This window comes from Chiloscyllium plagiosum, chromosome 14, assembly GCF_004010195.1.
Source record: "Chiloscyllium plagiosum isolate BGI_BamShark_2017 chromosome 14, ASM401019v2, whole genome shotgun sequence".
Classification (NCBI taxonomy): Eukaryota; Metazoa; Chordata; class Chondrichthyes; order Orectolobiformes; family Hemiscylliidae; genus Chiloscyllium; species Chiloscyllium plagiosum.
The window spans coordinates 37,130,948-37,155,770 of NC_057723.1; the positions used below are offsets into that span (position 1 = coordinate 37,130,948).

At 39.6% G+C, this 24,823-nt stretch overlaps 1 protein-coding gene across 5 annotated transcripts in view; it reads right to left on the reverse strand.

Moving 5' to 3' along the window:
* LOC122556640 (ras-GEF domain-containing family member 1C-like) overlaps positions 1-24,823 on the reverse strand; it is a 233,300-nt gene that overhangs the window by 67,709 nt on the left and 140,768 nt on the right. For 2 of the 5 annotated variants that reach the window (XM_043703590.1, XM_043703589.1), the window contains exon 1: positions 10,830-11,349. The exons of 1 other annotated variant lie outside the window; for it this stretch is intronic. The gene's annotated coding sequence lies outside the window, so the exon portion shown is untranslated. Of the gene's footprint in view, positions 1-10,829; positions 11,352-24,823 lie in introns of those variants that run through there. 2 more of the 5 variants (XM_043703593.1, XM_043703591.1) reach the window with 2 other exon arrangements.

The window sequence follows — 24,823 nt, forward strand, 5'->3', positions numbered from 1 at the left end:
CTGTACAGGACATTGGTTAGGCCACTGTTGGAATATTGCGTGCAATTCTGGTCTCCTTCCTATCGGAAAGATGTTGTGAAACTTGAGAGGGTTCAGAAAAGATTTAGAAGGATGTTGGCAGGGTTGGAGGATTTGAGCTGTAGGGAGAGGCTTAACAGGCTGGGGCTGTTCTCCCTGGAGCATCAGAGGCTGAGGGGTGACCTTACAGAGGTTTAAAAAATCATGAGGGGCATGGATAGGATAAATAGGCAAAGTATTTTCCCTGGGGTCGGGGAGTCCAGAACTAGAGGGCATAGGTTTAGGATGAGAGGGGAAAGATATAAAAGAGACCTAGGGGGCAACTTTTTCACAGAGGGTGGTACGTGTATGGAATGAGCTGCCAGAGGAAGCGGTGGAGGCTGGTACAATTGCAACATTTAAGAGGCATTTGCATGGGTATATGAATAGGAAGGGTTTGGAGGGATATGGGCTGGGTGCTGGCAGGTGGGACTCTATCGGGTTGGGATATCTGGTCGGTATGGACGGGTTGGACTGAAGGATCTGTTTCCATACTGTACATCTCTATGACTCTATGACTCCAGACCCACAACAATGCGATTGATTCTTAAATATCCTTTGGGCAGTTAGGGAGGGCAAAAAATGTTAGCCCAGCCAATGAATCCCAAATCACGTGAATGAATTTTAAAAATGCTTACAACAATACTATGGATTTTTTGTAAGTTTAAGCCAAGTTCTGAAATATTTATTTAAAAATGTACCATCTCCGTCAGTCTGGTCCCAAAATGAGAGGCAACAGAAGTAATACCACAGGAAAATTAATTTCGAAGGCCTCAAAAATCCAACCAGGTCTGCCCTTCCCAATCAGTCAGCACCTGTCTACCTGTCAGGCTCCTGCCACCAGGAGCCATGATGAGCCTAAAGTTTACCAAAACAAAAATCTACAAAGATTTCTCTCAACAAGGAAACATTATGGCTGGTTTGATGAAAGTGACCAAGAAATACAATACCTAACTGAGAGTTGTTACGAAGTTTTCATTGACTGGAAATGCCATTACAGGAGAAGAGAAAAGCAGCAGTATCACAAGTAGTTGAAGGTTGTGGTACTACATAAAATGCATGATAAAGAACAAAGAGTAGAAAGTGTGTAGAAATAGGATAGAAGATCCAACAACTTGAGGATACCAATGACAAATATGGTTTCTTCAGCACGGTCAAAAGTTATCATGGTCCAATCCGTCAAGGACTCACCCCACCAAGAGACAAGCATGGAAGGGAGCTCATCACATACAGGGAGACAATCAGCAGTTGCTAGAGAAAACATTTGAAAATCTCCTCAATCAAGACTCTGTCTGTCTACGACTCAAACATTCTTAACTCCATTTCTCAAAATCCAGGCTGGTTCAGTCTTGACATTCCCTTGATCTACAGCAAAGTTGATGAGGCCATTTGACAACTGGAAAACAGTAAAGCTTATGAAACACAGCAGAGCTATACTCTCGGCACAGCTGAATAACCTCCTGTTCTTCAACTGGAAAGAACAACGCATGCTGAGGAGTCTTGGGGCAGCTGTGATTCTGACAAGCAAGCAAGAAGACCAGCCTGATTGCTATACCTTTAGTGGAGTCACTCTGCTGTCTTCCACAGGGAAGATCGTTTCAGGGATACTCTGAAACCTTCTCCTTCCAATGGTGGAGGAACTTCATCGAGAGTCGAAGTATAGTTTTTGTCCATCACTCCATCCCTTCAAACAGCGCCTGTCTCATACGTGACAAAGTCTGCAGATAGCACATTGAAATTGTTGGTAATCAATCCCAATAAAATCAGAATGGAAACAAGACATCCTTGATCCTTTGGGACTGCCTAAGAAGAGTAAAAGATCACTTTGGGTATATTTGTAATAATAATAATTGCCGGTGTAGTGATAAAAGTTAATACAAAATATGTTGATGTAGTGCAGTAACTTTGTTAGACAGAAGTTGAATATCTGCTATTTCATCAAATGTGAAAAACTGTATAAATTATGTTTGAGAAAGGAATCTGATTTTTTTTCTCTGACTGTTGAATTAATGATTAGAATGCAAATCTTTTTTTTGTAATTTAAAAATCAACATTCTCAGGAATCGTTCAATCATGAAGTTTAATGAAAACAAACAAGAATAAATATTGCTCCTTTGTTCAAAGAACTCCACAAGGGGACTAATTAACCATAAGCAGCTCCTTCACTGGGCAGTTTGCTTCCTTGTTATGATTACTGACTTGGTACAATATTATATTTTAATCAGTAATCCAAACCAATATCATAGGGCATTAGAGGAAATCTAATCTCTTGTGTCTCTCTTAACTTCCTCCCCTACTTAATGGTTGCACATGAATGAGTGAATGGAGTGAGTGATACCTTTTCACATTTTTCCTTGTCTGATGTTTGTTCGAAAAGCAGAAAAATACTCAGCATTTCATTCAAGCCTGATAGTCATCAACCTGAAAACTTAACTTTCATTTTATCTCCACGTCTTGTCAGCTGAGTATGTCAAAACATTTTATTTCAGATTCTCACATCTGAAGTACTTTGTCTTTTTTCCAATATTTGATTATTCAGTCACTGTTTATTACAGTAAAATTGCACCAATCCTTACTGCATTTGTCCTTTGCTCTCAGTGCATGAAATGTACTTGAGGGGAGTGTGGGTGGAGATAATGGGTGGGATCTGAGCAATGTTACTATTGTGAGATTTGTAGCAGAATCAGATAAATTGGGGAAATCAGTCTCTAAATCAAAAGCAGGTCGCTCCATCTTTTATGCTTTTGACAAGCAGCGTGGTGAGTTTCTCACAAGGCAGCAATGAGTTGCCAACTAATGGAGATTATTGAGTGCTAAATGCCATGTTAATGGCACAACTTGTCTTATTAGTATTGAACTTCCTACCTTACCTATTGTGCAAAACCAGCTGGACATCAAGAAGACTGAACCTGGAAATCAGAGCAGGTACCTAGTGAATTCAGCATGCCAATTGCACCAAATGACTTTCATAAAGGTCTGTAGCACAGCAAAAGACCTTTCAGCCCATTAAGTCTGCGCCAGTCAAAAACAGCTAAAGACTGACTGTATGGAGTTTGCACATTCTCCCCGTGTCTGCGTGGGTTTCCTCCGGGTGCTCCGGTTTCCTCCCACAGTCCAAAGATGTGCAGGTCAGGTGAATTGGCCATGCTAAATTGCCCGTAGTGTTAGGTAAGGGGTAAATGTAGGGGTATGGGTGGGTTGCGCTTCGGCGGGTCAGTGTGGACATGTTGGGCCGAAGGGCCTGTTTCCACACTGTAATGTAATCTAATCTAATCTATTCTAATCCCATTTTCCAACACTTGCCCCTTGCATTGCAAATGTACATCTAAATAATTCTGCTTAAATGTTATGTGGGTATGTGGGTTTTTTTGCCTCTACCTGAGAGTTCCAGATTCCAAACACTCTCTGAGAGAAACTATTTTCCCTTGTACCCTCTCTTGACCTCCAATGCTGTCCCCTGAAATCTGTATCCCCCATACAATGATCCCTTCACCAAGGGGAAAGTTCCTTCCTTTCCACCCTGTCTACGCCTCTTACAATTTTACAGATCTCAATCATGTTTCCTTCAGTCTCCTCTGCTTCAAGGAAACCAACTCCAGTTTATCCAATCTCTCTTCATAACAGAAACTTCCCAGTCCAAACAACATCTTGGTAAATCTCCTCTGTACCCACCCTGGTGTAATCACAGCCTTCCTACAATGTGAATTCCTGAACTGCACACAGTACTCTAGCTATGGCCTAACCAACTTTTTATACAGTTCCAGCACAATCTCCCTATCCCTAATAAAGGTGAATAAGTATACCATTTGCAGCAATAAACCAGAAGAACTTTCAGGCCATTGAATCTGCTCTATCATTCAAAGAGATTGTAATTGATCAGAAAATCCTCAACTGCACTTTCCTGCCTTTTCCCGAAGACCTTTGATTCACTTACTGATTAAAAATGTGTTTATATTAGCTGTGGACATACTTAACAGCACAGACTTGGCAGTCCTCTGCAGTAAAGAATTCCATGGATTTGCGATCCTCTGTGAGGAGAAATTGCTCCCCACCTGTCTTAAATGTGTCACCCCTTCTTCAGAGATTAGGCCCTCTTGTGCTTGACTCTCCCGCAAGGGAAAACAACGTTTCCATATCTACACTGTCAAATCCCCTAAAAATTTTAACATAAAACAAAGAACTATGGATGTTGAAAATCTGAAACAAAAACAGAAATTTCTGGAGAAACAAGTTTAGCAGCATCTGTGTAGAGAAAACATTGTTAATGTTTGGAGTCTAATGACCTTTCTTCAGGTTCCAAAGAGTAAACCTTCTCTGCCAGAGGTATGAGGCTCATTGCTTCTAACTTGCCTTACTGGTTATTGCCAACACAAAAGAAGGAAGTTTGAGATGATTGTCAGTAATCCTCGGTCAAGACACAGATCAAGGGCTCTTGGCACAATAATTCAAGTGCAGGCTCGGATATTAGTTTAGGGGCTTAGAAATGATCAGTTAACCGGTTGGGACAGTTAGAGTCAGGATGCTCTCCTCATAGTGGGCAAGGAGACATATATCAGGCAGTCCACTACCCGTCTTGAGTCTTTCTGCCCTACTGGGGGCTTCTTTCTTCCTGGAATGAGAATGGTGCAGGATTTAAGAGAGATGAAACTGAGTGCTACAACTAGAATTGTGGTGCAGGTGGGGATGTGTCCCAAGTGAGTGAGTGGGCAGTGCAGGGGTAGCATTGCTGGAGGCTGGGTGGGTGACAGCAAGTGATGGACAATGTTGCAGGCCATAGGGAGAAGGGTACAGCATGCGACTTGCTGGAAATTGGGTGCAGTAGCAGAGACAGAGTGAGTGCGATGTGTCAGATGGGGACATATACCCTGACAGAGTGAAGAAGGTCATTGACCTTCATGCAGTGCTGAGCATTCTTTCAGCCATTTGAGAGATTTTGCCACCTGGGTGAAAACACTCGGAGTGAGTTGGCATTGCCTGGTATTGTGGCTTTCACTGTTGGCCCTGGGGCAAGAGGAAATCCTACTGCTGCACCAGCCTTCCCTCTTGATTATTTTTCTGGCTGTGGGGGCATCTGAGGTACACCTGCATCACAGACCTCTGGAATCTGAAGTCAATGCCATGATCAGTGTTTTGACAATGATCACCATGCATGGAACATTGGAGTGGCTGCATTTGTGCGCAGCCATGCAGAGTACCACCCCATCCTGGAGGATCTTCTAGTCCTTGCCTGCAAAGCAGGATAAAGTGAGGACTGCAGATGCTGGAGACCAGAGTTGAAAAGTGTGGTGCTGGAAAAACACAGCAGGCTAGGCAGCATCAGAGGAGCAGGACAATTGACGTTTCGGGCATAAGCCCTTCTTCAGGAATGAGGCTGGTGTGCCAAGCGGGCTGACTCACCTCCTTCCACCTATCGTATTCCCAGCGCCCCTCCCCCAAATTCCCTACCCCCCTACCTTTTATCTCAGCCCGCTTGACATACCAGCCTCATTCCTGAAGAAGGGCTTATGCCCGAAATGTCGATTCTCCTGTTCCTCTGATGCTGCCTGGCCTGCTGTGTTTTTCCAGCACCAGACTTTTCAACTCTGCAAAGCAGGATGCCAATTTCCCCTCCTCGAACTGTCCAGGACAAAATTCAGAAACTATATAGGGCATAACTAGACTGACAGGGTGTACCCAGTTACAATTCAGGCTTTTACAGACAGCACTGGCACAAGGAATACTGTTAAATTCTTGGCTATCTGCTCAGCAGCAAGTTGTTGCAGGAACAACGTGCCCTAAGATTGGGCTGGAATCAGATTTGGCAGGTGCCATAGGTGTATACGAAAGTTAATGAGGTGAGTTTAGTAAATCATGGCACGAAAATTCACTAGGTCTGTGGCAGTAATCTTAAGACCACGGGACCAGAATTAGGCCATTCAGCCCATCAAGTCTGCTCCGCCATTTGTTCATGGCTGATTTGTTTCTCAAGAGAAAGTGAGGACTGCAGATGCTGGAGATCAGAGTCGAGAGTGTGGTGCTGGAAAAGCTCAGCAGGTCAGGCAGCATCTGAAAAGCAGGAGAGTCAACGTTTTGGGCAAGAGCCCTTCATCAGGAATGAGGGCTCTTGCCCAAAATGTCAATTCTCCTGCTCTTCAGATGCTGCTTGACCTGCTATGCTTTTCCAGCACCACACCCTCGACGTTGATATGTTCCTCAACCCCATTCTGCTGCCTTCTCCCTGTAATCCTTGATCTCCTTACTAAGCAAGAACCTATCTATCTTTGTCGTAAAAACACTTAATGACTTGGCCCTTAAAGCTCTCTGTGCAATGAATTCCCCAGATTCAGCACCCTCTGGCTGAAAAAATTCCTTCTCATCTCAGTTCTAAAGGATTGCCCCTTCACTCTGAGGCTGTACCCTCAGGTTCTAGTCTCTCCTAGTTGTGTAAATGTCTTCGCCATGTCTATTCTATCCAGTCCTCTGTACATTCTGTCAGTTTCAATCAGATCCTCCATCATCCTTCAAAATTCCAGTGCGTACAGACCCAGAATCTTCAACTGCTCCTCAAATGATAAGTCCTTCATTCATGGGCAAAAGAAAAGTCAACATAAAACAGACTTAGCCAATAAAATGTAAGATTGAGCCCAGTGTTCTGTACAGTGTTGATATTCTTTCCTTTTGAATAGGATTCCCTGATGATCAAACAGATTAACATTGAAAAACTACAATATGCTGATCTGTCAACTTGTCTAATAGATTTGCAATAGCTTCAAATCTATGGTGAAAATATGTAAATGAATGGAAATTGGTGGAGTTGTGTACTAAAATAGATTTCAATTATTAGAATGTCAGTCACACTTTTATTAACGGTTGAATCAGCGAGCAATGATTAAGATTCTTAATTTGTAATCCAAATACTCATGGAACCAATTTTAGACATCCAGTTTTATTACAAAATCACTTATCCATGATTCATTGCATTAAATGTTACTTCCTTGCTGGCTGCTGAGTGCCCTGGCAGCATTGTAGTAGACCACATACCACAAGGGTAGCTTGACTGCAACTGTAAATCTGATTGTAGTGCATGAGGACAGACATCTCTGACTAGCCCAAGGACACATGCAGTAGGACAAAGTCCTCAGAGTGATTAGCTGGCACTGCATAAGAGAAATTATGTTTGAAGCACACTTTCAACTAAAATACTAAAGACAAATTCAGGGAATTCCAGTCATTATTTTGCTTTCAACTTCCTCCTAGGACTGAATGGCCAACTTCTTACCGAAAGGACCAATATTAAATTCTGACCTAAACTGATATTACTGAAGATGCCTTTCTCTCTGAAAAGAATGTAAATTTCCAGTATTGACATATTTTACATATGCATAGCTTTTAATATATATATTTATTTGAATAATTGCACAATGTTCTTTCTTCCTCCTATAGATAACTGACCAATCTGAATTCTCACCCATTGGGGAAGGTGACATAATTCAAGATAGAAACTATACTATGACTATAATTAATGCTGAGTTGCAATCGAAAAGCAGAAAGAGCTGCTTGAGAAAACATTGAAATTGGAACTCAAAATAATCTGAACTGTTCAACGTATTCCTTCTCAAAATTAGAATTCTGAGACAAAGCCCTCAGGAAATCTATAAGTAAATAAATTGCAAATTGAATACTTTCAAAATTTATTGTGGATTAGAAATATATCACATTTTCATCTGGTGTTATGTGATTTTTAACTTTGTTCACCCCAGTCCAACACCGGCACCTCCACATCATGATTTTCATCAAGAAGATTTTTAAAGCAACTTTTTATAGAATTTGCTAATTATTTTAAAAGTATTATGGAAAGATGTGATAAACTCAAAATTATTTTAAAAGTTTAACTACATTGTATAATAAAATGGTGAATTGTTCATGTCCTCTATCTTTTCTCCCATTGGGCATATTTGTGGAGAACATACAACTATTTCTTTGTTTGACTAAATTATAGTGAATTGCTTAGCATATTCATTGGAATTTCATTGTGGATTATTTTTCATTTTTCTTTCTTTTAATATTTTATCCATTCCAGATTTTTATGAAGCAGTATCCTCACAAGACAACTGCATATCTTTACTCACTCGTGTCAAAGATTGAAGATGATAACTGAAAGCATGCAGGCACTGGCAGGCTCCAAATCATCTGACATGGCTTCAGCTATTGCAGAGGCATCACAAAACCCTTTATGCAGAGTCCAAACTGCAAACATCTCATGCTTCAGTTTATAGAAGCCAACTGCCACCTGTCACCATAGGTACTCTTCTCATTTTGAATGCTTTAGCTCAGTTATGAAACCGGACAATCAAACCAACATCAGCAAGGTGTGTAAGATTTATATAACATTAACATTGTAAATTTCACACATTAAACATTAATCATCTCATTTCTTTACTATCTGGTTAATATTTGTAAGGCTGGCCAGTGAGAAAAAACATTGATATATGGTTCCAATATTTCTTTTTTCTCATATGGTAAGTCTCACAAAACTGAGTTCTATTGACACCTTTCCTTATTTTATAAGGAAAATTCAAGAAATGTAAGAGAGTTGGAAAACTAGAGGAATCATTACCAATTCTACACTTGTCTATCAGAATTTAGTTAGATCGTACAGGTTTCATTTAGATATTTTACTCCTACAGCTAATCATAACCAAAAACATATATTGCTCCAGCACAATATTCAGAAAAGGGAGGTCTTACACAGTGACAAAATATAGATAAAAGCATTCCTTCAGACTGAGGGAGAAAAGTCATCAAAGAGTTGAGATCATCATCAACCTCCTCTATTCTTAATTAGATTCCAAATCTTCATGAAATTGGCAAATCATTGCTCTTCGAGGAGAAAGTGAGGATTGCAGATGCTGGAGATCAGAGCTGAAAATGTGTTGCTGGAAAAGCGCTGCAGATCAGGCAGCATCCAAGGAGCAGGAGAATCGACGTTTCGGGCATTAGCCATTCGGGCCATTCCTGAAGAAGGGCTTATGCCCGAAGCGTCGATTCTTCTGTTCCTTGGATGCTACCTGACCTGCTGCGCTTTTCCAGCAACACATTTTCAAATCATTGCTCTTGTATGTTTATATCAGAAAATGACTTGAGTCCAGTCAGCCTTTTGAAAATTATAACTCATCCAATTTAATTACTTTTCATTATATACTTTAGGTATAAAACTAATTATACTATGTGAATTATTTTTTCCACAATATTGTTGAAATGGTCATTCACATAATTGCTTTCTAAAATAAATATTAAAAGTCTGTTGTAACTAATAAAATAATATTTAACTGAACCATGCAACTACCTGATTTGTATAATATTATTGTGTAATAGAGTCACAGTCATAGAGATGTACAGCACAGAAACAGACCCTTCGGTCCAACTCTTCCATGCCAACCAGCTATCCCAATCCAATCTAGTCCCAACTGCCAGCACCTGGTCCACATCCCTCCAAACCTTTCCTATTCATATACCGAAATATTACATTAATAGACCAAATTATTAGATGGAACTAAAACAATTTCATTGATGGCAATAATGGCAAAAGGTTGTCCACAGATTTGGAATAAAAAGTCAGAAGAAAATTGTGCTGAGATTATTCTGCAAATCCCAGTGAATATTATTAAGAAATGACAATGCAACATCGTTCAAATTCAGCTGAGTGTTGACTATGGTTGACCAACAAAATCGATAGAACACCTCTCATCTTGAAATACTCAAAATTTGGAGTGTCTATATCTTAAGAGGCTGATGTTTGAGTAAATTCAGCGGCAAATTCCAGCAGCCTTTGACCTAGATCTCCATAGTGACCACTGGCTGCTTTTCTTTATGTTAGCTTTCATCTTTATTACCCCTGTGCACATTTCTCCCTCAAGGATTTCAATGGTACGCATATTTCGACATTTTATTAAGAGTTGATTTTCGTTTTAAAAGGCATTTGTGCATTTAGTGAAAAAGTATTCAATGTTCCGCAGCTGAACAGATTCCTCCTTGCTTTTTGCTCACGGTTGCAAATAATACGCTGATCTGAATGAATCAAAATGGGGAAGTCTTATTTTGGTTCCGTTATTCTATTAAACCAGTTCAACATGATGAACATATGTCAAAAATGTCGCATTCATGGATTTAAGAGAAGATTCGTGATAGTTGTTGCTATGAATGTACACTATTGGTCTAACCCTGTACTTTCTTTCAACACGGTAAACTAAATCGAATAGAAACCAAAGTTCTAACTGAATGTTTTGCGGGAGGTCATTCATGTGGGGTGTGCAGTACGCACAATATACAGGTTGGTACCTTCACACTTAAAACTTTGTATCAGAAATGTACTGTTCTGATTTGTGCCAAAGGAATAACAGCAAATCACAGCAAACGGCTGCACAAACAGCCAAACTCTAACCGTATCCGTACAAGACAAGGAAGAGGGCGCAAAAATTCAACAAGGCGGCAGAAAATTCAAAGAACCAAAATAGGATTAGGTCACAGCATGAATGGAGTGGCAGCTTGCAGCAACCCAGTCATCAACATTCCGACTACCTACAATGGCATCCTACAGCTCCAGTTCTTGTTGGAGCTCTGTCAAAATTTCTTCCCGTAACAACTTACATTTCACACACAGTCTCCCAACAGGGAGTAATTACAACATTAACCATTAAAAACGCTGCTTATCTATTTGCTCAATGCTCCCTGTAAACTCTTATCGTAGTTGTGGCAATGACGAAAGTCAGGTAGTAAAGTCGACTTTAGCTGTACCTGTATTAACAAATCCTCTGATGAGGCTTCCTGAACAGAATGATCCAGTTCCAAGTACAGTTTTGTTTAGTAAGGACTCCGACTGTTTAACGCTGACGATCCTGTTTTCTAACAGTCTTTGGGTTCACATTCTTCAACTTGCCGTTCTACATTGAGCACTTTCTCATTCTCCCAATCTCCCAGCAATGCCTAAAATGGCTTACTTAATACAATGGAAGTAGAAGCAGCTCAAATTTGCGGAAGAAGGAATGAACAAACACACCTCCAGGAGACAGCTGAGTTGCATGAGCGACGAGGCAGATCTCTGAAACAGGATACCAGGAAGGGAGGGTTAAGCTCGGGGCTGGTCTTCTCGCCTATGCACACAGCCTTAAAGCAGAAATATTCACGTGTGGGTGCTGAAAGGACTACCGACCTTTTGGTAGCCGACAAAGAGATCGCGCCGCTGAATAGTCCACAGCTTGGAACTGCTGACTGTCTCTTCGAAGGCAGGTGCAATTATTCCCCACACCATCAGCTGGCAATCCACACAGACTTCCCTCACTGTCTGCTGTACTACTGAAGCATGCATTCAAATTAGCTCATGCCTTCGGGGCAAAGGTTGCTTCACAATGGCTGTCTCGCACACACACATCTCAGCACAATTGCAGAGTGAAAGGCAGGCGAAAACAGATTATACCAAAGCACTGCTTTCAATGGCTGGGCCAGACTCCCATAGAATAGATGAAATCAGGAGCTGTCCACAAAATGGTATCTTATTTTCTGGGCTAATAGCAGTTGTTATGAATAAATCAATATTTCAGTTGCTTTAACACCTTTGTATGCCAGACATACAGCAAACTGCTATCGCGAAGTGAAAATGTGTGAATTGCGAGAATTATCCTGATAATTTCGTGAAATCCAATGTATTAAATTATACTATTTCCTTATAAAGCAATTGGGAATTTCATTCAAACTAGATAAGAATATATCGGAGTGTTCACTCAGAGCAAATGACCTACATAAAGATCTGTAAGTAAATCTCATGTGTCTGTTTGATTAAAGTTTAACACTGCCATTTCCTTTCCCGGCAGACATCTGCACATGCTCAGATCTCAGTGCGAGAAACAGGCGGATGAATCATTCACTGAGCTCCAAAGTCTTTAAACGGTTACTTCAGCTGATCAGTACCTTTGTAGGTGTGTATAAAAATAAGAAGCTAGCTTTATAATTATGACCACAATCATAAAACTAACCAAATATTGATTTGTATTTTGCAAATTATATTGACACAATATTAACTGCAGTAGAAATTTCAAGTAAACAAAAACACATTACTCATATTGCAGAGAAGAGGATTTTTCTTCTGATCAATTTATGTTAATAGGAGAGGAAACTCGAGACACACTATCAGACTTTAGTCTCAAGCCACTTACAAAAATGAAATCTGAAAATAGTAACTTCCACGTGCTGACCCCAGTGATGAACGACCAATAGTCATTAGGTCAACTTGTGGGCTGCTATTTTCTTTCAGACCAAGGATACATTTTGTTTTAAATTGTTTTAAATCTGATTGGCAGGAGTTTTAAGTAGAGATAACAGTAACGAAGGGATATACAGTATTTTATTTTTAAAAATAGGATTGCAGATGTTGGAAAACTGAAGCTGAACAGAAAGTGCTCGAAACAGTACAGCATTCAGCATTGGTGGAACGAACGGCTAAATCAGAAAAGTATCCCTAACGAAACTTCAACTTCTTTCGTCGCTCCCTAGAAACAATGCAAATATTGAAACTGCTATAAATAAGAGTTTTACAAATTGCAGGCATCTTCCTTTGAGATTTTGAATGCCCTCGAGTCGTCTTTGGAACAGTGCTCACATTTCGCACTCGCAAAATTCAGTGCAGGGACAATTACCTTTAATTATTCTTGAAGCTTTATTTTGATTATGTGCTGTTGGAAACATAAGATTTGGACAAAGAAGAGAGACATGTAAAAACTTTAAATTGTAAAATCTAGCATGAAGCTACCAATAAAAATTATCAACATTAATAGGATGAAGTTAGCAATTCTCTTCCCAACTAGCCACTTGAGGTATTTTACAAGAAAGATTTAATAACTGTAATTACTGCACAATATGCTCAGTCATCGGCTTTCTATTTTCAGCTACAAAATGCTTAGATCTGCCAACACCTTCAGATGTTTACTAGTCATAGTTATTGCAATAGGCGAAAGTGAGGACTGCAGATGCTGGAGATAGAGTCGAGAGTGTGGTGCTGGAAAAGCACAGCAGGTCAGGCAGCATCAGAAATTCCTGATGAAGGGCTTTTGCCCGAAACGTCGACTCTCCTGCACCTCGGATGTTGCCTGACCAGCTGTGCTTTTCCAGCTCCACACTCTCGATAGATATCGTAATTCTATTTCCAAGTGACAAATGAAATAATAGCCTTTCTCAAAATTGATTCTAAAATATTGCAAGATTATTTTGTATTTGGCGTTGCAAAATCAACTATAATCCTTGACCTGAAATGTAATACAATGCTGCAAAAGCTCACTGGCGTGTCTAACAATAAATCTAAATGTTTTACACTTACCTCATATTGTCAATGCCTTATATTAAATACCCGAGCATTAATAGCATGTTATTAGCTTGAAAAAATGTCATGCTTAGACATGTAGTCATGTTATCAGTGTTATTTGTCAAATTACTTACATGACATATTTCATGTCTTAAGAATCAATATATTAAAGATGTTAATATTTAATGAATAGCACTAACTGTTGTTATTTATGTGCAGATTTTAGCACAGTAATGTCAAAATTAATCTTTCAAAGGAGTATTTAATTACAATATCAATATAATGCCACTTTGTATTTTCAGTTTCATTCATTTCTACTGAGTGGAAAGTGAAATTATCATGTTGCTTTTTTATTTGTCATATGTGAACTCACTTATTACTGGTGATTCCTTTTGTTTTGTTTAATGATTTGATTCTTATACAGTTATGCCGTGAGCTCATGAATCCTATTGCAATCACAACCTAGCTTGTGTTTATTATTCAAATTTACTGACCTGTTTGACTTCAGTAAGGTGTTCAACAAGGTTCCTCATGGTAGACTGGTTAGCAAGTTTAGATCACATGAATACAGGGAGAACTAACCATTTGGATACAAAACTGGCTTGAAGGTAGAAGACAGAATGTAGTAGTGGAGACCTGGACTGGAGGCCTGTGACCAGTGGTGTGCCACAAGGTTGGGTGCTGGGTCCACTGTTTTTCATAATTTATATAAATGATTTAGATGCAAACATTGGAGGTATTGGTTTAGTAAGTTTGCAGATGACACCAAAATTGGAGGTGCAGTTGATAGCGAAGAAGATTACCCCAGAATACAACAGGATAAAATGGGTCAATGGACCAAGAAATGGCAGATGGAGTTTAATTTAGATAAGTAAATGGGGTGGCACGGTGGGTCAGTGATTAGCACTGCTGCTTCACAGCACCAGAGACCCGGGTTCAATTCTAGCCTTAGGCGACTGTCTGTGTGGAGTTTGCACATTCTCCCAGTGTCTGCATGGCTTTCCTCTGGGTGCTCTGGTTTCCCCGCACAATCCAAAGATGTGCAGGTCAGGTGGATTGGTCATGCTAAATTGTCCATAGTGTTAGGTGCATTAGTCAGAGGGAGTTGGGTCTGGGTGGATATTCTTTGGAGGGTTGGTATGGACTTGTTGGGCCAAAGGGCCTGTTTCCACACTGTGGGAATCTAATCTAAATGTGAAGTGCTGCAGTTTGGAAAGGCAAATAAGGGCAGGATTTATCCACTTATTGGTAAGGTCCTGGGGGAGGGTTGCTGAACAAAGAGACATCGGAGTGTAGGTTTTTAGTTCACTGAAAGTGGAGTTGTAGGTAGATAGGATAGTGAAGTGATGTTTGGTATGCTTGCCTTTTATTGGTCTGTGCATTGAGTATAGGAGTTGGGAGGTCATGCTTTTCTGTACAGGACATTGGTTAGGCCACTTTTGGCATATTGTGTGCAATTCTGGTCCTTCTGCTATTGAAGGGTGTTGTGAAATTTGAAAGGGTTCAGAAAAGATTTACAAGGATGTTGCCATGGTTGGAAGGGTTGAGTATAGGGAGAGGCTGAATGGGCTGGGGCTACTTTCCCTGGAGCATCAAAAGTTGAGGGGTGACCTTGTAGAGGTTTATAAAATCATAAGGTACATGGATAGGGTAAATAGATAAGGTCATTTCCCCAGGATGGGGAAGTCCAAACCTAGAGGACATAGATTTAAGTTGAGAGGGGAAAGATTTAAAAAGGACCTAAGGGGTAACTTTTATCATGCAGAATGTGGTGCATGTATGGAATGAGCTGCCGGAGGATGTGGTGGAGGCTGCTGCAATTACAACATTTGAAAGGCATCTGGATGTGTATATGCATAGGAAGGATTTAGAGGGATATGGGCTAAATGCTGGCAAATGGGACTAGATTTATTTTGGATATCTGGTTGGCATGGACGAGTTGGACTGAAGGGTCTGTTTCCATGCTGTACAGCTCTGAGTCTTTGTTTTAAAAAGGGCTTGAAAGGAAAATCTCAGATTTTGTTTGGACACATTTAGCCAGCAGTGAACTGAAAATCTACCTCTCTAGATCAGATTAGTACATTTTGACTGTATACTATTTCTTTTTTTTTTAAACAAATCATCTGAATTATTTCAATTACCTTTTCACAAAAATAATTACAACTTAAACACTAATTAAACTTATCAGCAAAGCAACTACTAACTGTACAAAGAGGTGAATGCATTAGCACAATATAAAATCGATGTGATGGAGATGTTGCTTAAAGGGGAAAATGGATAAATGACAAATCCATAGGAAAAAGGGTGAAGGACTCAGCAAGATAGTGGAATTAATTTTGGGTTCTTAATTGCAAAGGGCTAGTACAGACATGATGGGCATAATACTCCTCTCTTGTGCTATATGTTATTGCTATATAACCAACTTAATCTCGTATTTGCCCATATTTCCAAAACACGTAATGAAAATATGAATAGATAACTAGATTATTCTGTTAAGAATACATCTCCTATATTTCCAAACAAAATCATTGAACTATTTCTACAGAAATTCATCTTTCATTTATTGAAGAAAGGGGTTACGGAACAGTTGGTGCTTTGTTGCTTGTTGGCATTTCTCCATAATGTTGGGGCTGAAGCAGACCTGCTGTGCACTTTCATGTCTGTTCAATCCTAGCCTAGGGGTTCCACTTTTTTTAATGGACCATTTAGCTGCCGACATGAGTGACACATAACCAAACATTGCGTCTGGAGAATACTTTGAAACATAAAACATTCAATTTAATTGACAAGTCAAGAACACAGTCTTAAAACATGAACCAAGTGAGTTAAACATTAAAACACAAATAAACCTTGGATTTTGGCTGGAAATATGAATGGAGTACATCACTTATGCAGAATTGAGGAAGGCTTTTGAAAGGAACATATATAGTCAGGAAGCAAAGTTATTTTGGGGTGTGGAGAGCTGCTATGGTAACAAAATGTGGGTCCAAATAACTCTCTGCTATCTTTTCTGACATTCTCCTAGAGTATTTAATGACTACATAATCTTTGTGGTCAGTATTAACCACACCAGAGATAGGACAGATGAGCTGCTAAAATTGAATGCGTCACTTTTTCACTTTCTATCTTCAATTTTGAACTATTCACTTAAACAAGCAATAAAGGCATCTGAAGTTGTGCAGTATGTTTGCAAGCATGCATGTTGGATCTCATGACATAATGGGGATCGTCCACAATTTAACTTTGATGCAGGAAGGGATACTTCCCCATCAGCTGAATTGATTGATTATTGAACCAACAAGAGCACAGGCCATACACAGGTAATTAACAATCTGATGGCAAGAGAGAATCTTGCTAATAGTGATCATTATACCAGCTTTGATATCAGGTTAGAATAAAAGTCACAAAACTATATCATAAATTTGACTAAATCAAATTTCAAAGTAGTGAGAAATGAATTGATTAACGCAAACTGGGGTAGCAGAGATGGTGATGCAATGGTAATATTGCTGGACCAAATATCCAGAAGCTCATACTGATGCCATGAGGACATGAATCCAAATTCCACCATTCGAATTTGAATTCAATTAACAAATTCGTAATTAAAATCTCATATGGTGGTGATCAACAAACTATCTGTAATTGTTGTGAAAACCCATGTCAATCTCTAATGCCTGTACGGAATGAAATGTGCCATATTTATTAGGTTGATTGATTCTTAACTGCCTTCTGAAATGGCCTAGCAAGTCATTTAGTTCAAGGGTATTAGGGATCAGATATAAATGCTGACATCACTCACAATAGCCAAATGCCATGCAAGACATTTTAAAAATATGGTTGACTTTTAACTGCCACCTGAAATGACCAAGTGATCTACTCAGATGTATTTCGCTGCTGAAGATAGAATGGAGCCAGATCGACCACCCAGCACTGAATTGGGTACCAGAACAACAATAACAAAACCAGCCCTACCATCCCTGCAAAGTCCACCTAACTAAAAGCTGGGCTTTGTGCCAAAATTATGAAAGCTGCCTCACAGCCTAATCAAGCAAGAACCCCTGGAGTGGACACACTCACAGAATGATACATTATAGACAATATCTGAGACATCACCATCACCAGGCATGTCATCTTCCGCTGGCAAGACAGACCCAGTCAAGGTGGCAACACAGTGGTGGAGGATTAGGAGGGCATTGTCCTGGGAATGTTCATCAATGACCCTAGATCACAACATGTTTTGTGGCATCAAGTCAAACAGAGATAAGGACACATCTTGCTGATTGCCACCTACCATCAACACCCCTTGGCTGATGAACCAGTGTCCTTCCATGTTAAACACCAACTGGAAGATGCATGGAGGCTGTGAAAGACACAGAATGTGCTCTTGGTGAGGGACTTCAATGTCCATCATCAAGAATGGCTCAGTATCACCATTACTAATTGAGCTGAATCCATCCTAAAGGACATAGCTGCTGACTGGGTCTGTGGTGGGTGGTGAGAGAACCAATGAGTGGAAAAAAATCTATTTCATGTCAGCATCAACCAATGTACCTGTCATAGATGTTTTATTCATTATGGTATTGAAAGAGTAACCACAACGTAGTACTTGTGGAGAAGTCTAGTTTTCAAATTGAAGTTACTCTTCATCAAATAGTATGGCATTACTATCATGTGGAATGAAAGAGACTTCAAATTGTTCCATCAATCTAAAATTTGACATCCTGAAGAGGTGCTATCAGCAACAGCAGAATTTATTCAACCACAATCTGTACTCTCACTGCCCAGTGTATTCACTCATCCACCTTGGTTTCAAAATTGGGGAACAACCCTGGTTCATGAATAGTGGAGGAAGACACTCCAGAAGTAATACATGGAATACTTAAAAATGAGATGTAATCTTACTGAAGCTATAAAACAGAACTACTTGCATGCCAAACAGCAAAAGTCGTAGTGGAAGTTAAATCTAAACAACCCCAAAATCAATAAACCTAATCTTTGCTCTGCAGTCCTGTTACATCCAATTGTGAGTGGTGGTGGACAAATAAACAACTAACAGAGATGGAAGGTCCACAAAACTCCTTCAATGATGGAGGAACCCAGCAGATCAGTGCAAAAGAAAAGGATGTAGCATTAATATCTACCTTCAGCCAGAAGTGCCAAGTGGATAATCTTTTCCTGAGATCCCCACTAACACAAATGCCAATTCAATCCATTTAACATGATACCAAGAAACAACTGAAGGCTCCCAATACCATGGGTCCTGAGAATATTCAGGCAATTGTATGGAAGACTTGTACTCTAGCTCTTACATAGTCAAGCAGTTCTAGTACAGTTGTGACAACAGTATCTACCTGGCAATGTGGATAATTAGTTGGGGATGTCCTATCCATAAAATGTATGAGAATTCTAATCTGGTCAATAGTCACCAAATCAATCTACTCTTCACCATCAGCAAAGTGATGGAAGGAATTGTTAACATGCTCTCAAATGGCACTTAGCAAGAACCTGTACATTGATGCTCTGTCTAGGTTTTTCCAGGGCCACTCAGCTCCTGATCTCATTATAGTCTTGTCAAACATGGACAAAAGAGCTTAACTTCTGAGGTGAGATGAAAATGACTGCCCTTGACATTTACCAGCATTTACCTGAGATATAGCATCAGCAAACCTAGAATTAATAGGAATCAGTGAATAAATTCTCCACTGGTTGGAGTTATGCCCAGTACAAAATAGGATGCCTGTGGTTGGTGCAGGTTAGTAATCTCAGTCCAAAGGCATATCTACAGCAATGTTTCAGGGTAGTGTCTTTGACCCAGTCATCTTCTGCTGTTTCATTAATGATCTTTCCTCTGTCATAAGGTCAGAAATGGGAAAATCTCCAATTGTCTATTTCAATTTGCCAAAAATTGTGCAGCTTTCATCTATTTCTATTTTATATTTCACAGATGTTTTACTGGTACAAATCCAGGTTCTAGTTCAATTGAAGGAATGTGCAACTCTGGCCTGGAAACTAAGTATGGTCTGTGAACAATGGCTTTTCAGCCTGTGAACTTAAATCCTAAAAAGCAGGTTAACTGGTCATTTAGCTAATTGCTAAAGATGGGACCACATTCTAAATAAATTGATGCCATGACTTCAGAAGTAATTCATTTGTCACAAAGCACATTGAAACAATGTGATGATGTGGATGATGTTATATGAATGCAAGTTCTTTTTATCTTTTCAAATGCTTACAAACCTACAATGTTTTCCTCTGCAATCATTTGTGCTGTGTTCAATAATGACATTTCCCACTGATGTGAGATGAATACAGAACTGGTTCAACTCCTGCCAGAATGCTTAAACTTACAGACTGCTGTTGTTATTTAGTATGTTGTTGGGATAGAAGTTTGCTTAGTCATTGCAGTAGATGCAGACTCATTCTTTATTCATGTCTGGTGCAAAAATATGCTTCCCATTAATATGACATTAATAAAATCAGCTCCACTTTTTGAAAATTTCTGAATGGGATGATCAATATAAACAATTTTTCCCTAAGTTCTTGATCATCCTGTATGAACCACTTATTTTGTACTTTAACATCAAATACTAAATGTATGTTGTAAAGAAATTCCACAATAATAAAGTACGGTAATAATCCAATGTAACTATCTGGAGTGCATATACTGGAATATAGTGCATTACACAAGTATTTATAAATAAAATGTGTAGTTTGATTGTAGATAATGAGATAATATGTATATATAATAGAGGAATTCTGTGACTAATAATCTTTTAAACATTAAAATTTTTTTGACATTCATGCATTTATTACAAGTTTTAAAGCTGACAAGAATACTGGTAAAATAGCTATAATGCTAGCATTTAGTCATTTTCCCCCATTTAATAATGTGCCAAATTGTCAATATCACATTTTAAAATGGATGGAAACTTTGGAGAGATGCAGTGGAAATATAATTATGCCAGGGTTGAGGCTTATGTACGACTGATTAGATACCTGTGCTCACCTTAGCTACAGAAGGTTGAGGGGGAGACGTGACAGAGGTTTGTAAAATCATAAGGAGCATAGATAAGGTGAATAGCAAAGGTTTTTTCCCGAGAGTGGGACAGTCCAAATCTAGGGGGCATAATTTTAAGGCGAGAGAAGAAAGATTTAAGAGAGACCTGAGGGGGAACCTTTCTCACACAATGGGTGGTTTGTATGTGAAGTGAACTGCTAGAGGAAGTAATAGATGCGGGTACAGTTAGAACATTTAAAAGACATTTGGACAGGCGCATGAAATCAAAAGGTTTAAAAGGATATGATCCAAATGCAGGCTAATGGGACCAGTTTAGTTTGGGAAACTTGGTTGGCATGGATGAGTTGGACTGAAGGATTTGTTTCCGTGCTGTATGACTCTACGCTGTACAAAGGTCAGCGATTTAAGATGATGGTATGCTTTTATCACCACCTATTTTTAAGCCTAGGCATTGCTTTAACATAATGTAGGAGAAGAGCTCTTGATAGGCGGGGCCTTAAGTGGAGAGTCTGCTTCCTCCTATATCTCCGCACAGCATTTCTTATCTGGGGCCATGTGATCATTTTGAAGAGAGAGAGAGAGAGAGAGATGCTTTAAATGCAGCCTCTTGGCCACCAAATCCCATGTTTTCCCTAATTTTGAGCATCAGCTCTCTAAAAGATCACCAAAAATACAGCACAGCACTTCTACAAATTCTGCCTAAGCGGAATTAAGACGTGGAGGTGCTGGTGTTGGACTGGGGTGGACAAAGTCAGAAGCCACATGACATCAGGATATAGTCTAACAGTTTTATTTGAAATCACAAGCTTCGGATTTCTGCTCCTTTGTCAGTTGAAGAGGAGGGAAGTGCACAGGCACAGAATATATAAGCGGAGCGATAATGGCAAGATAATTCCAGGGAATTAAGAGTGTCAACAGTTAAGAAAAATACTGTAAGTGGAGTATCAACAGGTTGAATAACAAGTCTTTGCAGGTGATCACAATTATCAAATAGTGTGAAAAAACAGCTGAATAGCAAATGAAGGGATGGTCTATGAAACAATTAATTAAAGCAGAGAGATAATTACAAAAAATCAAAAATAAGGTTAAGACACTTGTGTGTGTGGGAACCTGTACCCCAGTGAGAGTGTGTGTGTGTGTGTGTATACATATCCCAATAAGAGTCTGTGTATGTGTGTGCCCATACACTGATGATATTCTATGTGTGTTGGAGCCTGTACCCCATTGCTATATGGATCTTGCCATTATCTCTCTGCCTATATATATTCTGTGCCTGTGCACTTCCCGTCAGTTCACCCTACAAAGGATAAGCGCTCCAAAAGCTTGTGATTTTAAGTAAACTTGTTGGACTATAACCTGGTGTCATGTGACTTCTGACTTTAAACAGAATTAAGCCAAAACAACTTATAGTTTGCCTCTTTAAATCAGACATTTTGGTGGCATACTTATCAGCTTGTGCTGCTGAGCAGCTGATTAACTGGTATTTATTACCACACACATCGATTTGACATCTACAAACAAAGTTTCACAAACTAACAACAAATCAACTGAAACAGTGCAGATCGGACAATGGAGTCCAAATCTGCAACCAATACTTTTAATCCTGAGTTAACCTCAGATGCACAGTATTTCCTTTCATCAAAACATTGTCAAACTCTCAGCTTCAGCAGGTGAATTTTAGATTTAAAATCGAAATTGACTGATGATAGTGCTTGAAAAAAGAGGCCAGTTGGCTAGATAGCTAGCATAGAGTTCAATATATTAAGTAGGGTTCAAGTCCACTCCACCCGAAGCAAAGTCAGGGTCAAACTCCATTGCAATCCATACTGAAATATCACAGAACCATAGTTTGGTGAATAATCACCAGGAACCTGTCTTCAGATAGAGAACTCAAGAAGATTGTTTTAAAGTATAAAATTCTGATTATCAAGTTGCAGTGCTTCAAAATGTCTCTCATTTCTGATGGTTGTGATATTGTCTTTTAGCAATTGTATTTTTCTTTCATATACATTCTGGAAACAAGGGGGCAGGGAATTATTGTTACCAATATTGTAGATAATCATTTGACAACACAAATAGTACTTGAGTGTTTGCAGCATTTCATATTTAGATGCAGTGTGCCCAAAAATGCAACACAAAACTATGTGAATTGAAACAAAGACCATTAGTTTGAATTAGAAAGTTTGGAGGATTTTGAAGCTTTGCCATGTCTCCAAGGTGGCTTTCCAGTAATTTCAAATTCCTTGAATTGGCTTAAAAATTCATAGCTTATTGGTAAACAGAAATGACCCTAAACTGACTCAAACAAATAATGATGTCTTACAAACCTTTTCTATGATTTGGCTGTATTGAACTGTTTCAGGACATTGCATGGAAGATGCTATCAGTTCTTACAGTGCTGGTATAACACAGACACAAAAGCAATATGACTGTGTACAGCATTCACAATCCATGGCCTATACAAATCAACTTCTGCATTGTTGGTTTGCTGGTAGTACTCAGTTTTCAAACTAGTCTTGGATACTTGAATGTTGTTAAAATCTTTCTTCACCCTAATTTCTGTTTCCTATCTTTGATTCCTTCAGATTGACCAGAGGCATAGAATGGAATTTTCTTGGTTAGTCTGAAACATTTAGAAAGGCAGGAAGAAGAATTTAAGCAGGTGACTCCCAACATTCAGTTTCCTAATGTCAGATTACATTTTTGATATTAAATTCTCAGAATCTCTGTTGCATTCATTAACATGCCATGAATATGTATTAGTATGATATCCTACTGGAGTAAAATTCATGGACACAATCTTATTAGGCAAAAAGGAGAAAAGCATTTATTCATTTACTTGATTTTACAAGGGAAGGACAATAAATGCTGACTCAGCCAGTTTTAACCACATTCCATGAATAAGGAATGTACCTGGTGGGATAAATTTCTTTCTGTAACCTCCAGTGAGTGCACTGTTCTTCAGTGATATACATTCATCATAGCAAGATGACTGGAAAGGAAAAAGAGGTTCTGCAGACTGGCAAATTTCATGGTCCAGGGCTACTTACTGAGGGATGCATTAAAGCATGGGACAGGCACACTGAGGGCCTGTTCAGTTATCAGATCCTCCTAGTGCCTCAAATGCATGTAAATATAGACTTGTTCAACTAGGAGATGCCTTTGGTTTGTATAGATGGAAACAAACAAATATTGGAGTTTGACTCTTTGATATGCTACTATACAGAAGTGAACTGTGTTTGTGACTATGTGTATACATAACAACTTTTTTACGAATAAAAATAAATGAGACAGCCTGGTCCACCCAGCCCTTGGAAAGTCGTACATATAAGTGATCTTGCATTATAGTGCTGTTGTCGACTGCTATCAGTGTACTGGATGCAGAAAGTGCAGTTTTACCCAGGCTGTCCAAGTCGGAGCTCCAATGGCTGATGCCAGCAAACCTGACCAGGGCAAACATGGGAGCTTCACAATAAAAGGGACTCAAAAAGAAAACAGTGCAATACAAAGGGCTCAACAGAAAAGTTATAGGTAAAGGCCAAAAAATTACACTTAATGGGGTTGGTTGATAAAGGTGCAGGAGGATCCTGGGGAATGGAGGCAGGAACTGGGAGGCAGTGAGGAATCTTAGCAGGACTTATACACTTAATGGTAAGGTCATAGGGAGTGTTGCTGAACAAAGAGACCTTGGAGTGCAGGTTCATAGCTCCTTGAAAGTGGAGTCGCAGGTAGGTAGGATAGTGAAGAAGGCGTTTGGTATGATTACCTTTATTGGTCAGAGTGTTGAGTGTAGGAGTTGGGAGGTCATGTTGCAGCTGTACAGGACATTGGTTAGGCCACTGTTGGAGTATTGCGTGCAATTCTGGTTTCCTTCCTATCAGAAAGATGTTGTGAAACTTGAAAGGGTTCAGAAAAGATTTAGAAGGATGTTGCCAGGGTTGGAGGATTTGAACTGTAGGGAGAGGCTGAATAGGCTGGGGCTGTTCTCCCTGGAGTGTCGGAGGCTGAGGGGTGACCTTATAGAAGTTTACAAAATTATGAGGGGCATGGATAGGGTAAATAGGCAAAGTCCTTTCCCTGGGGTCGGCGAGTCCAGGACTAGAGGGCATAGGTTTAGGCTGAGAGGGGAAAGATATAAAAGAGACCTAAGGGGCAACTTTTTCACGCAGTGGGTGGTACGTGTATGGAATGAGCTGCCAGAGGAAGAGGTGGAGGCTGGTACAATTGCAACATTTATGAGGCATTTGGATGGGTATATATTTAGGAAGGGTTTGGAGGGATATGGGCCGGGTGCTAGCAGGTGGGACTAGATTGGGTTGGGATATCTGGTCGGCGTGGACGGGTTGGACTGAAGGGTGTGTTTCCATGCTGTACATCTCTAAGAGTCATAGAGTGAGAATGAAAGAGGCATGAGAGATG